The sequence below is a fragment of the Sarcophilus harrisii genome, chromosome 1, assembly GCF_902635505.1.
Source record: "Sarcophilus harrisii chromosome 1, mSarHar1.11, whole genome shotgun sequence".
Lineage (NCBI taxonomy): Eukaryota > Metazoa > Chordata > Mammalia > Dasyuromorphia > Dasyuridae > Sarcophilus > Sarcophilus harrisii.
In genome coordinates, this window is record NC_045426.1 from 637,525,566 (window position 1) to 637,541,650 (window position 16,085).

A 16,085-nucleotide genomic window follows, 5' to 3' on the forward strand; every position below is an offset into this window, starting at 1 on the left:
TGAAAAGGCACCAAAAGGCTAAGTATTTAATGGCTCTTTGAAAAGGCCCACCCATTCCTAGGGATAGTGATTCCCAGGGGAATCTGCTGGGCCAGCAGTATGATCGTATCCTCATTTGTCTACCCCTAATTGCTTTCTGAATCCACTCCCCAAAGAGACTCCTGGTTGCCCAGATGGTGAAGAACAGGGGATGTGGCAGATTCTGTATTCTATCCAGCACTTAGGCCTCTGTTAGTTCCCAGGGAAGGAAAATCTGAGTTCAAATCCCACCTGGGTCATTTCTAACTGTGTATCCCTGGGCATGTCACTTAAGCTCCATCCCCCTCTCCTCACTTGTAAATCGGTAATGAACACAGCCTCTACCTCCCAGCATGCTTGCGGGAGAATTTTTGTCAAGTACTTTGCAGATGGGAAGCTGGGTAGCACAGTAGGGAGAGTGACTGGCCTGGAGTCAAGAGGACTTGAGTTCAAACTTGGCTGACTAACCAGGGCAAGTTATTTAACCTTGTTTGCCTCAGTTTCCTCATCTGTAAAATGAACTGGAGAAAGAAATGGCAAACCTCTCCAGTATCTTTGCCAAGAAAACCTCAAATAGGTTAAGAAGAGTCAGGCTTGACTGAAACAACTCAGTCACAAAAACTGAACAAATGCTTTGGCTACCTAAATTCCAGCTAGCTATTAGAAAGGGAACTGACCTTAAAATCAAAAAACCTGGGTTCAAATTCTAGTTGTGACATTTACTGGCTCTATGAACCTGAATAAATGCTAGATGGAGCTAGATTAGCTGGTCTCTAGTTCTTCCAATGCTTAAATTTTATAAATTCTTTCTGTACCTCAGCTTCTCCTGGAAACTCCTCCTGATGATCCCAGCCCCCTCTCATTTCTTTGCAGTGCTGCCTCCTGCCTCCCAGTCTCAAACAGAATATAGTTTAGCATCCCGTGATCACCTTCTCCTCCAAGGCCTCCTCACGGCCTGGGGGTGGCCCTGGGCTCTCTGAGACTGTGCCAGAGAAGAACCAAGAGGTTCAGTCAAGTTGGAAGGGTTTCTAGTGTGGACTCAACCCAGGCTCTGAATCTTAACTTTGGCCAAGAGTAACTTGTCTTCAGCCCAAAGAGCCACTGACGGGAGAGCCTGCTGGAGGGAAATCACAGACACTTACTGTAACTGAGTGTGGCCTGTTATCTAATCTCAAGCTGTTAGACATAGACTCAGAAGCAGATACCTGGGTTGTTGTATTATCTCTCCAACTAGACCCTATCTGGGAATCAGGCTGGGAAACACTTCTGAGGATATCTAGCATAATCCCTCCCTAATCAGGAATCCCTTCTACTCATCTCTAACAAAGGATCATCCAGAAGCTGTTAAAGCCCCCCCAGTTCCAGGGCAGCCCACCCCAGGTCTGGAAGGCTTCCTCCCATCAAGCCTAAATCTCTTGCCCTCTGCCTAAGCCCCCTCCTCCCACTGGTGAGTTGCTGCCAGAATCTCTTTTTTGAGGAAGGGTCCCATTCTGTCATCTGTCATTCCTCTCCCAACTCTACTTCTGATACTGGCTTTTGCCACTATACCTCCAAGTGAGTATTTCCTTGCTACCCTCACTTTATACCAACTTCTCCCATTAGAATGCACACTCCTTGAGGAGTTGCCTTTATTTTTGCCTTTATCCCAGCACAGTGCCCAGCACCTGGTGAGTGCTTAATAAATTCTTGTTGACCAAATAAATCTATGTTTCAGCCATTTTTATTCATGGTCCTAGGGTATGGGATCCAAACATGGGAAAGGGGTAAACAGTACTTAAAAATACAAAACACTCTCAGAAGGCAAGCAACCATGGAGCCGAACTCCCCTTTCTTCAGTTTCTGACAACGGCTCCCCATCTCCACCCAAGTCCTCGGTCAGGGAGACCACTGGCTTAGGTTTGCCATCCCACACGGCCTGCAGCCCACTAAGAACTGATAAAGACTGTGTAAACTGGGGAGAGAATGGGTGGAAGGTCAACTCTGTTTAAAGAAGCCTTCTGCCTCCATCTGAAAGGAGATACTCTCTCTGCCAGAGTGAAGCAGGCGGAGAAAGGAAGGATTCCCCAGATTCTTCCCAGTCTGGCTCGGCAGGCCTGACCCAGCATCCCCCGGGGCCTCCTGTCACCAGGCAGGGCTGTGCTGAAAGCACTGCTTTTAGCAAGTACAGCCTTCTCTGGGCCGGAGACTCTACAAGCTCCCCTGTTTACCAAGACTGCTGTGGGGAGCCCTAACCCTCAGCCTTCTCCAGGAAATCCAGATTCTCCAAATTCCTCACTGCGGCCTGTGGCTGGCCGTTCTGTGCGGCGCATGGATGGACCACCCATTGGACAACAACAGCAGGCAGACCTGAAGATGTCTTGTGGGAGCATACTGATAAACAGGACCCTGCTCACGGGGACGGTTCCCATGAGCCTTTCCTACACTCCTTGGACAACAACAGGGGGATTACCACCGGGACCCAAGCCTGGCAGGGACCACTCATACAATGGCACAGGCCAAGAGGGGCAGACACGCCCAGGAAACTGGCTGGGACCCATATTCTCTCTCTTCTTCCAGACTAGACTCCTGGAATCCCAAGATGTCAGAGCTGAAGGTGACCTGACACAGAGTCAGCAGGAACACAGCTGCGCCAACCCCAGGCCTCCAACGCCCAGACCATGTTGGCTTCTTTACCTGCTGCTCTCCCCTCATTTTGGAGATGGGCAAAGTTAAGCTCCCAAGTAGGCAGATGACTGGCACAGAGTCATTTGTTCAGGAAACAGACGCCAACTTCGGCATTCCGACTCCAAGTCTTGCTCTCTTTCCCCCTGACCAAACCACTCACCTTTGCGACTAATCAGTTCAATATAAGGAAGAGCTTCCTAACTAGGTGTGTGGCTGGACAAGACACTTAAACTCTATTTGTCTGTTTCCTCAAATGTAAAATGGGGAACATGACTGCACCTACCATGCCAGCTGGTTGTGAGAACAAAATGAGATATTAGCAAAGCGCTCACTACAGTGCCCAGCACTGTGTTGTTCTTGGGTCGTTTTTCAGTCATGTCTGATTCTTCATGACTCTGCTTGGAGTTTTTGTGGCAGAGATACCAGAGTGAGGTTTGCCATTTCCTTCCCCAGCTCATTTTACAGCTAAGGAAACTAAGGCAAACAGGTTAAGAGACTTACCCAGAGTTACCCAGCTAGTAAGCTAGTAAGTGTCTCCGGCTGGATCTGGATGCAAGAAGATGAGTCTTCCTGACTTTAGGCCCAGCACTCTATCCACTGTACTGCCTAGCTGCCCTACTTAGTGCGAAGTGGGCGCTCCATAAATGTCTGTACTCTTCCTTTCTTTTCCCATCCCTTTTCATGTCTTTCTATTCACAAGTGAACAGACTGCCCCAGGAAATAGTGAGTTCTCCATAGCCAGAGGTCTTCAAGAAGCGGATATATGCCTGTCAGAGATGCCATGGAGAGCACAAGAAATAGCAGCATATTTTTCTTGTGCAGCATGGTAATTGTGGAAATACATATAGAAGAACTGCACATGTTTAACAACATATATTGGATTATTTGCCGTTTAGGGGAGGAGGTGGGGAGAAGGGAGGAGACAAAATCTGGAACATAAGGTTTTGCAAGGGTGAATGTTGAAAATTGTCTATGCATATGTTTTGAAAATAAAAATTTTTATTTTTATTTTATTTTAATTTTTAATACCAATAAAAAAAAGAAATAGCATTATATAATAAGAACCCTAGATTTTGCATCAGATCTAGATTTGAATCCTAGGTCTGACAGTATCTAAGTACCCTTGCATAAGTCACTGAAAGAGTGGACTTGATGACTTCCAGCTACAGAAGAAAGAGGGGGCTGGACTCAAGGTCAGGAGACTTGGTAGCCTTCCTCAGTCGCTCATAAATTGCATGACCATAGGCAAGTCTCTTCACTTCTCAGGCCTCAGTTTCCTCATCTATAAAGATGGGAACAGTAATTATTACCCTATCTACCTCACACAGGCCTTTAAATGCTAAAGAATGATAAGTTGTTTTTGTTCTATTAAAAGACTGGGCTATACCCATGTTGCTATTGTTGCTATGTGGACTCTTCAATGGCCTGAGGGGGATCAGCCAGGATGCCCTCTCAGACCGCCCTGTTCTGAGGGATTATATTACTGTTGCACTGTAAGGTCTTTGACAGCAGGGATTATTTTCTTTTATCTCTCTCCCTCTCAGTGTCTCTCTCTCTCTCTCTCTCTCTCTCTCTCTCTCTCTCCCCCTCTCAGTCTCTCTCTCTCTCTCTCTCTCTCTCTCTCCCCTCCTGTATAGATAGATAGATCCATATATATGTAAAAGGAAAAGAATCACTATTTTATTAATGGGAGTGATGTGGGCTTTTTCTTGGGGAAAGGGTCTCAAAATGGGAAAGCCAGGATGTCAAAATGCAAGGCAGCAGGTTTAAGAAGGAAGAGCTCAGAGTTCTGCTCAAGAATGAGGGGCCTATCCCTCAGACCAGGCTCTCCCTGTGGGCAGGATGCTCCCAGCCCCTTGGGTGGAGCCCATAGCCACAGAGAAAGCACCATCACCACTCTTCTCAAAGAAACCCGCCAAACGTGGTGCAGCGCCTAATAAATTCCTAGTTATCCATTACAGCCATCACCCTGAGCGAGATACCAAAGAAATTGCATCAGCCAAAGTGATCATTACCCAAGACAACTGGGTTTTTAAGGAGACTGAGGAGGAGGAGTCTCCAAGGAGCTCAGGCTAATAATAATAATTTGCATTGGCAGTACCTCCCCAGAGCCCCTGGAGCTTTCACCAACATTCCAGTAACATGCAGCTCTCCCCTCTCCCTCTGCTCCAAATCCTTCCTCTAAAGGGTTCCGGGGTGTGGGACTCATGGCTACTTAGCCCAAAGACACAGGATCTATAGGTATTTATACTTCATCAAGCGGGAAGGCAGGTTTCTTCATTTATACATATAGAACCAACCGCCAGTGATTAGACAGTCCCTGACTCAAACATTTCGATGGCTTCCCCTGGGCCAACTGGATAAAGCCCCATCAAAACAGGAACCCTTCATAGGATCGTGCAATCTCAGAGATGGAAGGAAGCTAGCCATCAGCAAGATATAAGTTCTCTGATGGTAACAGAGGATCTTGCCCATTTTTGTTCAGTAGTTTTTTGGTCATGTGCCATTCTTTGTGTCCTCGTTTATAGTTTTCCTGGCAAAGACACTGATGTGATTTGCTGCTTTTTTCTTCTTCAGATCATTTTTCAGATGAGGAAACTGAGGCAAAGAGGGTTAAAAGATTTGCCCAGGGTCATAAGCTAGTAAGTTTCTGAGGTCAGATCTGATGTACTTTTATATTACAGTGTTACGCCAGTTCTCTTTTATTGTCCTGACTCAGTTTCCCTGATTATCCGGACTCAGTCCTGCCTCGGTTTCCCTGATTGTCAGTTCTGCAAAACCTCCCCTCCCTCTTTATCAGAATACTTGTTAAGTATAAAAGATCTTATGTTTAGAATATCAGAATGCTTCTCCCCATCCCAAGCTATTAGAATATCAGACACCATCTTATCAAGATGCCTCTCCCCATGCCAACATGGTGTCAGGGGGAGGCACCCCCTGATTATGTCACCCCCCTCTTTGGAGGCTCACTCCACCCTGTCAGAGTCCCGTTCCCACTCTCAGCTCCCTGACTCCGCCCCTGCCCCTGCTTCAATCTACCCCCTGAGTCTGAGCCATATATATATATATATATATAAGGCAAACAGGGAAGTGACTTGCTAGGAAGTGTGTGAGTCTAGATTTAAACCCAGGAAGATGAGTTTATGTAATTGAGAACTCACATTGTTTGCTAGATTGTTGGAGAGGATAGTCTCATTCAGCCCTGGCACCACTTTGGTCCCAGCATATCTCTCCATTTAATAAATTATCAAATGCTCTCCTGTCTCTATCTTGCTCAGTTTCACTGGCATTACAACAGGTATTTAACAAATATTTGAATTTGAATGCAATGCCTTCTATCCCTCACCCCAATGGTAATGGCCATTGGATCTCCTCATTTAGCCCTTTATTTGTCCCACTTTTAGGTACTTAATGTCTTAATGTGTCCTGTAACTATTGTTGAGTTGTAGTAAGTGCTTTCTGATTCTTTAGTGCTTCAGACCCCAGAGTCATACAGTATAAAACATCAAGTCACCAAGCCAGGATTCAAACAAAAGGGCTCTCCATCCATAGCTACCCATTAATTGATTCCCTTCTTGAGCCTTTGCTAGGTGTCAGGCATCTAGGTGGCACAGAGGAGGGAGCACCAGTCCTGGACTCAGGGAAACTCATCTTCCTGGGTTTAAATCTAGACTCACACACTTCCTAGCAAGTCACTTCCCTGTTTGCCTCAGTTTCCTCATTTGTAAAATGAGCTGAAGAAGAAATGGCCAACCATTCCAATCTCTTTGCTGAGAAAGCTTCAAATGGGGTCACCAAGAGTCAGACAACAGAAACAAGAAACTGCCTAGCAGTAGGTTGAACTCTGTGAATACTCAGACACAAATGAGATAGCCATGCCCTTGAGGAGCTTACTATCTCCCATGACAACATGCACACATAAAAGCAAAAACAAAATATATGCAACATAAATGAGCTAATTTTGGAGCCAAGGGGGTCACTGACAGCTAAGGAGGATCAGCAAAGGCCTCCCTCATGAAGGTCACCCTTAACCTAAATTCTGAAGAAAGGAGGGATTCTAGGAGGCAGGAAGCAAGTGAATTCCAAATGTGGGGGACAAAGTTTTGGGATGAGAAAAGCAGCAAAAGACTAGTGTGGAAGGATTGTAAGCCTATGAAGATGAAAATATAAAACAAGCCTAGAAAGAACAAGAAAACAGAGCATCAACTATTGTGGCCAAGAGAGACAAAACATTACAGATGGATATTAAAGGTCATCTGGTGAAGCATCCTCTTCTACATATAAGAAAACCGAGGCCCAAAGATACTCAGTAATTTTCCCAGACTCATAAAGGAAATAGGTAGATTATCTTAGGTGTCTAAAAATTTTCTGAATTTGTACAAAATCTCCATTTCTATCTAAAGTTTAGAAGACACTCTGATAGATTAGGTGGGTAGTGTTTATGGAAAGAAATAAGAAAACACTGGAAAACTGTACTAGGATAGGGAGAAAGTCTGGAGTTGGCAGGGGTCTTTGGCAGAATGAGGTACAAAGCTTAGATACATCTTTGCCCTCAGAGATTTTATAGTATAGTCAGAGAGAATCCCTGCCTACAGAGCTTGGAAGGGTTGACCCGGGGCCCAGAGAACAGACTTGTTCTGCCCAAGAGGGCAGAATTAAGCTCAAGGGGGAAATGGCAGGGAGATTGATTTTACTCAGCTACAGATTAACTAGCTACTGATAGCCAGAATGGCAGCCCAGTGGGCTGCCTGTTAGCTCCCCATTATTGTAAGCACTCAGGCAGGTCTACATGATCATTTGTCTAAGTCTCTCAAGACCCCTCCACATCTGAGGTCCCATTAGTCTGGGACTCTATAATGCCCTAATCTAAAAGGCTGAACAGATGAAGCCCCAAGATGATTGACAAAAGACCAATAAACTCCAAGAAGTTTTCCTGACTAAATAGTTAGTCTCTTAAGTAGGCAGGCAGTAAGCATTTATTAAGTGCCTAGTATGTGCTAAATAAGCATGGTGCCTTCACAATCAGCCTATCAGTCAGGCAATAAGCATTTATTAAGTGCCTATTATGTGTTAGCCATGGTGTTCAGCTCTAGAAGTCAAAGAAAGGAAAAAAAAAAATCAGTCTATGCTCTTAAAGAGCCATTCTAATGGGGGAGACTTGAACAAGTATGCACAAACAAGAAGTAGAAAGATAAATTGGAAATAATCACCAAAAGACATCAGCAATAAAAGGGTCTAGGAAAGGCTTCTTGTGGATGATGGGATTTTCACTGAGATTTGAAAGAATCCAGGGAAGCCAAGAAGTTCACATAAAGAGGGAGAAAATGGGGGTGCAGAAAAATGTATGCATCAGATTAGATTGGATCAGATGCCCACAGTTTTTACTGTGACTCCCTTTAGCTCTCTCCTAGCTCTGGGAATGATGGCTCCATGCAGAAGTCACCAAATAAAAAGATGAGGACAGAAGGAGGTAATGTTGAGGCCGCGTTGGAACAGATGGGCATGTTACTGCTATTGTTTCTGTCCCTCTCTCCCAACTGGTCTGTGAGAAGTGTGGCAGGACCCTGGTCTGTAGCTGAATACTCATTCAATACAGATCCCTGCCCCTCTTGTCCTCCTCTCTCCCCAACCCCCATCAAGGCCCCCACAAGGCCCAAGATCCCACCATTGTTTCTTTTTTATTGAAAGTACTAGACAAACTGCAAAAATATCTCTAGGAAGGACAACAAATAAAACTACTTAAGAGCCAAAAAAATAATGTCATGCTTTATATGCCCAGTGCAGAACTGGCTTCTTCAATCCTTGTCTGGCAATTCTGACCAGGAAGCTTTGGATGTCCACTCTTGCCTACCATAACATACCTGTTAGAAATACCAAACAAGCCATCCAGAGAAGGGTATTGTTTCTTTACTTCTCACTCACAGTCTCACGTGTGTACATCTGGTCAAGATTCCTAAAGATAGGCGATGCTCTCTTTACAGTGTCTACAACAGTTACAGATACTTAGTGACCAGACGATATCTGGGATACTGAGGGTGATGAAGAAAACAGTAATGGGAATGTTAAGGACCACTGGCAGGGACAGTAACCGTGGCACCGATGCTGGCCACAGCAGTGGCAGTGATGGTGAGCCCAGCCGTAATGGGATGTGCTTATGTCAGTGACAAGGACCACTCTTCCACTAATAACATTAGCACAGATGATGGTGATGGCGGCTATCGGGGTAAGGAAGGTGGCAGAGGAGATGGCAAGAGGAGGAGGAGGACAGCCTTCAGAGTCACACTAGTTGTTTCTTTCTTGTCTCTTCCCCCAGCCAGAGGATGCCCAGGAAATGGCTTGTGTCTCTTTCTATTGTGAGGTCTGCCCACCTCCCCTTCTCTACCTTCACTCACAAGCCGTCAGACTAACCTTCCTTAAGCATCAATACGTTCCTACAATTTTTCTGCTTCAGACGTGAACTCTCAGGGATCACAGAGCCCAGAAGAAAAGGCAAAGGGCACGGGACATCTTGCAAGGTGGGGACAGGTGCAAAACACAATGGAGAGATGCCTGCAAACTAAGAACCTCGAGCCTTTTCTCTCAAACAAACTTCAGTGGTTCGGACCCATGTGTCCCAAAACTAGAACGCACAGGGTTTTGACCACCCCATGGCCTGCTCAGGAGTAATCCCCTGATTTCTCTGTGGAGAAATTTCTCTGTGAAGCTCTGTGATCATGGTAACTACTACAGAGAAGCTGCAATTTTGTATATGAGGGAGTTTTTCTCTTCCCTCCCAGACTGCCCTACCACCGATTTCACTATTGCTCCCAGGTTTACAACTCCAGGGTTACGCCTGATTCTTCCTTTTTCCTCATGCTCATCTCAGCTCAGTTCCCAGCTCCTCTTGACTCTATCCTCCCACTATCTCACTTGTATGTCCCTTATTCTCTAGTCCCTCAGCCTCCTCTATCATCTACCTAGCACAGGTCCTCATTACCATTATAGAGGCTTTTAAACAGATTTTCTGCTTCTTCTGTCCCTCTTTCTTCACACTGCTGACAGTCATTCTTTATAACCCTCTTTGTGTAGAGATCTGCTCATGTTACTCCCCTGTTACTCAATATTACTCATGTTACTCAAAAACCTTCAACAGCTCCCTAATATCTCCCAAATGAAATTCAAACTCCTTAACCAAAAACCTTCAAAGGAACTCAATATAATAATTTTAATAATAAACTGAGCAGTTGTGCATAGTCTGACTTCAGAGAAGACAAATTTTTTTCTTGTAATGATATACTCCATAGGGGATGGTTCTGAATGAAAGGTCAAGTCCACAGTGCTAGTGGTGACCTCAAAGCCCTTTCCTTTATCTACCTACTGAGTCCATGAAAGTTATGGGTTACAGTTACCTACGGGCTGGTATCCTTCCCGTAGGAGAGACCCTCAAAGGCCTTCATCTTCCCCAACTAGCACCTTTTCCAAGAAAAGCTGGATCAGCAGGCCTGGTATATAAACAGAAGAAGAAATAAGACAAAGAGATTAAATTGGAGGAAGTGTAGTATAGTGAACTGGAGTCAGTCAGAAGACTTATGCTCGATCCAGTCTTCTTTTTTTTTTTTTTTTTTTTTTTTAAATAGCCTTTTATTTACAGGTTATATGCATGGGTAACTTTACAGCGTTAACAATTGCCAAACCTCTTGTTCCAATTTTTCCCCTCCTTCCCCCCATCCCCTCCCCCAGATGGCAGGATGACCAGTAGATGTTAAATATATTAAAATATAAATTAGATACACAATAAGTATACATGACCAAACCGTTATTTTGCTGTATAAAAAGAATCAGACTCTGAAATATTGTACAATTAGCTTGTGAAGGAAATCAAAAATGCAGGTGGGCATAAATATAGGGATTGGGAATTCAATGTAATGGTTTTTAGTCATCTCCCAGAGTTCTTTCTCTGGGCGTAGCTGGTTCAGTTCATTACTGCTCCATTGGAAATGATTTGGTTGATCTCGTTGCTGAGGATGGCCAGGTCCATCAGAACTGGTCATCATATAGTATTGTTGTTGAAGTATATAATGTCGATCCAGTCTTCTTATCAACTGTCTTCTTATCAACTGTTCCCTGGATGGCTATGGTCAAATCTTTGGGGAGTCTCTATTGTCTCACCTGCAAAATGAGAGTTTTCTAAAGTCCTTTCCAGCTTTAACAGTATTGTCTTGGGTCTCTTCTGGCCCTGTCATTCTACACTTGGATCCTTTTCTTTTAGAGCCTGGGACTCACTCTGAATCTGGACCACAGGAAGAAGCAGAGGGTGAAGGCTCAGATGCCAGAGAAATGAAGACCCAGAGGAGAGAAGAGATTTGCCAAAAGTCCCCCTATGAGACTGTGACAATGGCAATGCTCAAACCAAGGACTCTTGACATTCAGAATCACTAGTAGTTGTTTCTTTCTTGCCTCTACCCCACCCAGAGGATGCCCAGGAAATGGGTTGTGTCTCTATTGTAACAGGCCCCAAGGGGTCTGCCTACCTCCCCTTTCTCTACTTTCATTCCCTCTTTCACATGCTGTCAGATTAACCTTCCTTAAGCATAGAACCCACCTGTGGTTGTCCCAATGCTCCAGATTTGGGCAATCTGTCTAACCTTCCTGGGCCTTACAGCTGTAAAATGAGACCACACTGGACTAGATGGCCACTGGGGTCCCTTCCAGCTCAGGAACTACAAGTCCTCCTGATGAGCTGAACACACAAGGCAGGAGGAACCTTAGAGACCTCCTACTCTAGTGTCTTTCTCTGTCTTATAGATAAACTGAGGCCCAAGGTCACCCACTGCAGTAGTAAAAGCGTGAGGGCTCTGGCAGAGACAGGTTTAATGAAAGGCACTGACTCTTTAGATGATGATTTCCTGCTAAAGGGCAAGACAAGCACTGATTTAAATCACAGATTTATAGTTAGTAATAACAATGATTAGTATTCGACCTTCCACTGGTGTAGTGCTTTTAATGTTCACAAAGTGCTTTGAAACTGGAGGCTGACCAGAATGGGGAGGGGCTGGAGCCCAGCCTGGGAAAAGCTGGCGGTTGTTGAAGCCTGGAGAGGAGAGGACTGAAGGGGACATCGTCGGGCCTTCAAAGAGCTGAAGGGCTGTCATGTCAAGGAGTGCCCTGGCTGGCTCTACTGGACCCAAGAGGGCAAGGTTTGGGCTAATGGGGGCTTGGCGGCAGCGAAGAGCTTTATGGCAGATTTGGGTTCCACTAGAGGACAAACTTCCCAGCAATTCATGTCCAAAGCGCTCTGGCCTGTCTCAGAGTGCCTTTCTATCCCTGACTATATGAGCATTTTCCAGGGATGCGACAGAGTTAAAACGATGACTACTGATGCTCTAGGCCTTGGGACTTGATGTCAGACAACCTACATTCAAATTATGGCCCCATGTACTTCTAGCCATATGACCCTCTTCAAGTCCCTTTATCACTGTTTTCCTCAGGTTCAGCTCTAAAACAGGGGGGATCATCTGTGTCCAAGGGTGGTGGTGAGGATCAAATGAGGCTCTGTAAAGGGCTTAGCACCACGCCTGGCACATAAGGACATATAAGTGTTAGTCATTATTATTGTCATCAGTGGGGAAAAACTCCACTGTGGGTTTGTCAGGATGCCCATTTATTCCCCCGGCATCAGCTGCGGCTGGGGACACAGGAGGTAGAGGGCTGAGCCTGGAGCCAGGCCAAATTTGGGCTCAAACACTAGCCATGTGACCCTGAGCAAGTCACTTTACCTCTTTGTTTCCTCAACTGTACAATGGGCATAATGACAGCAAAGTTATTGTGGGAATCAGATGCAATCATACTTGTAAAGAGTGGCTGGCACACAGGTATTAATTATGTAGATACTTGTTCCTGCTCCTCCTCCCCCTTTATCTGATAGGATAGAGCACTGTATTTGCAGTCTGAGGGCCTGCTCCCAGCTCCTCTGCTTACCAGCTATAGGACGAGAGGGACAGGCCCCTCATCTCCACAGGCCTTGGTTCCCTCTTCTGTAACAGACATCTTTGGACAAGGTGACTCCTTTGAATACCTTCTACTATTTACAAACCTATGAGCTCACTTTGAGAAATGGATCTCTCTGGGCTCATTTTTAATCAGAACCAGGCAAAGGAGAGGGCAGAGGCAGTGAGGTTGAAGGTCACCTGGTGAAGGATGTAAAGGTTTCCTTCCACATTATCATTTCAACAGAAGATTCTATGAATCAGGGACTGCTCAGAGAGCTGGGCAATGTTTTACAGAGAGATCAAGTGGCTTGCCTGTGGTCACACAGTAAAATGATAGGAAAGATTTAACTAGAATAAAGGCTTTTGAAACTGTAAGAAGGGCAGTCTCTCCAGTGGGCTACAAGAGAATGCAAATCACACTTTCATTATTTTGAAATTTTTGAGCCTGGGGGTCATAAAGTCATGGATCTTAAATCTCAAAGATGACCTCAATGGATAAATAGTACAACTGTTTCTTCTTACAGATGAGAAAACCGAGGGGCTCAAGAAATTGTATCTATCAGACTGTGCAAATAGGTGGTGCAGTGGAGAGAATGCTGGACCTGGAGTGAGAAAGGCCTGAGTTTGGATCTGGTCTCAGACACTCAGACAAGTCACTTAATATAGGCCTGCCTTGGTTTCCCCTTCTGTAACACAGGACTAATAATAAAACCCATTTCCCAAGATCATTGTGAGGATCAAAGAAACATCTATGAAGTGCTGTGCAAACCTTAAAGTGCTCTATAAAACCTAGCCCATTATGAAAAAGACCTGAGCAACCTTGGAGACCTAGGCTTAGCATCCTGGTGCCTCGATCTTAGGCAAGTCACCTTCTCTGTGATTCTGTTTCCTTCTCTATGAAATTGGGTATAATCCCTGCCCTACCACCTCTCAGGAACTCTTCAGAAAGAAGTGCCCATATCTGCTCCATAGACGAAGATTGAGAGACAAGTCCAGAAAAAACTCCACACCACAAAGACAACTCCTCCCCACTCCAGTAGGGGCTAGAATACATGAAGAGGCTAACAGGAGAATACAGAATGATAAAAACAATCCTGGTCACTGCTACAACTCCTCGGATCCTCTCCTCAGATACCGCCCGGTGATACTGAGCTGACCCTTTGTGCTTAAAGACCGGGTGCTACATCAGCAGCTCCTGCCAAGCTGGAAGGGCTTCAAAGTGCCCACCCAGCCATGAACTCCCTGTCTGGCTTCCAAGGACAACTAATAAGAATGTACATAACTCACGGTGCTAAGACACTTCAAAGTGGACAGGGGTTTAATCACAATCATCCGGCATGTAGGTGGTGCATGCTGTATTTCAGTTTTACAAAGAAATAAACTGAGGCTCAGAAAAATCCAGGCTCCCGATGGATCTCACCAGCCTCAGGCACCTTGCTCAGACACCAAATCTTCATTCAGGAAGATCTCTTTGACCCTGGAATTCACAAATCCAAGGAGCCCTCAGCCCTACAGCTCTTCTCTTGATTGAAGGGCTCCTCTATGAGGGAAGGGGGTGAGGGGCAGGGGCTCAGGCCTCTTCCAGCTTCATGTCTCACCAGGCTGTCCCCGAGATTACTCCATCAGGGACCTAAGCCTGGTACCTTCCTCACCCTGCTCCCTTTCAACTTCCTTTTTAGTGTCTTCTTCCCCAATTAGAAAAAAAAGGTCTTTGAGGGCAGGGGCTGCCACAGGGCTTGGTACATAGTGAGAGTTTAAGGAATCCTTGTTTCCTGCCTGACTGACCTAGAGCTAAAAAAGACTGTTGTCTAGTCCAAGGTTTTTTATCCTGGGACATGAAGAGATTCCAAAGGGTCCTATGAACCTGGCCAAAAACAACAAACAAACAAACAAACTGCATCTTTGTTTTCACTATCTTGTAACTGAAATTCTGCATCCCCCTCAATTACTTAAAGGCCACTAGATAGACAGGGGACAGAGCGCTGGACTTGAAAGTTAGGAAAACCGGAGCTCAAACCAGGTCTGACTCATTCGCAGCGTGACTGTGGGACATCCTTTCGCTTGTCTGGGCCTCAGTCTACAAAATGGGGTTAATAAACACCTACCAGTGGCTGTGGCTGTGAGGATAAATGGAGGCATTTCTAAAACAGCGTATAAACTGTACTTATATATTATTTTACATTATTTAAGAAGTCCACGGAATTCGCCGGATGGCCCAAGGGATCTGACACCCAAAGGGTTGAGAAACTGGATCTAATCCAACCATAGGATAAGGGCAAGTATTGTCCCAGAGCACACCGTTCATGGGTGTCAGAACCAGCGCAGAGAAGCGGGGTCTCCAGATTCCCGGCCCCGTGGGCTCTCCTGGGCGAAAATCTGAGGGGCTTGTCACCCCACGGCAGCCAACAGGGACGGAACTGGCTCCGGCGCCGGGGCCTCCTGAAGTAAGTCAGGTTCTCCTAGGAACCTGGAAGGGGCTGAGGTCTGCTGCAGCGGAGCAAAGCTCCCGGGGGTGCGGGCCCGGCGGAACTAACTCCTCCCCGCCACAGCTGGGGGAGCGCGCCCTGGGAGTGGGTGACCTGTCCAAGGTCACCGCTGGAGCCCTCCGGGAGCAGGGGCCAGAGCCCCAGGCTCTCAGCCGCCGTCTGGGGCCGGCAGCCATCGGGGAAGGCAGCCCCCTCTCCCCACAATTCCCCCTCCTTCCAAAAAGGGAAAGGCGATGAATATGCGTGACCTGTGGCGGGGTGGGGAGAGGGGGAGGGGCGAGAAGAGCCCGAAGCCCAGGCTCCTAAGCTGACTTGAAATTTAATTTTGCTGTTCAGTGGAATATGTAATGCGTCTGTATTTGCTTAGCGGACTGAGAGATTGAGGCCATTCAACACCCAGAGTTCACAAAGAGATGGCAGGCAGGAGAAACGCACGGCGCAAAAGGGAGCCAAGCCTCCTCCCACCCAGCAGGGTCCCCCTCTCCCTGCTGCCCCCCAACAAGAAACCTAGCACGGGCAACCCCTCTTCACCCCCCCCAGAAGAATCCCAAGGAGCATCCCCCACCCCAGAAACAGATCCATCCTGTCCCACAGATGCGGCCAGCGGCGAGCTCCCCAGCCCCCCCATGGGCATCCCTGGCTCCCCACTGTTTCGGGGAGGCTCATTCAGCAAGGGTGACTGGAACAAGCCCCGTTTGAGTCTCCCCGTTCTGGAGCAAATCTCCCGGCTGCGGGCCTCATTTTCCGGGGCTTAATGAGATAAGCCCCAAGGGCTCTCGCTGCTCAAATCCCTGATTACTCCAGGCCTCTGCACGGGGCATGACAGGCTGAGGAGACCACGGGACCAGAGACCCCGAGAGAAGGAAGGTCTAACCCTTCCATTTGCAGAGGGGAAACCGAGGCCCGGCACGGTGCTGGGTGCTCGGAGCCTAAGGGGCGGAGCCTAGAG

The 16,085-nt window shown here is 46.5% G+C and overlaps 1 protein-coding gene across 1 annotated transcript in view; it reads right to left on the bottom strand.

Annotated features, from left to right (window-relative positions):
• TSNARE1 (t-SNARE domain containing 1) overlaps nt 1-16,085 on the bottom strand; it is a gene marked incomplete at its 5' end in the record, with an annotated part of 260,056 nt that overhangs the window by 186,598 nt on the left and 57,373 nt on the right.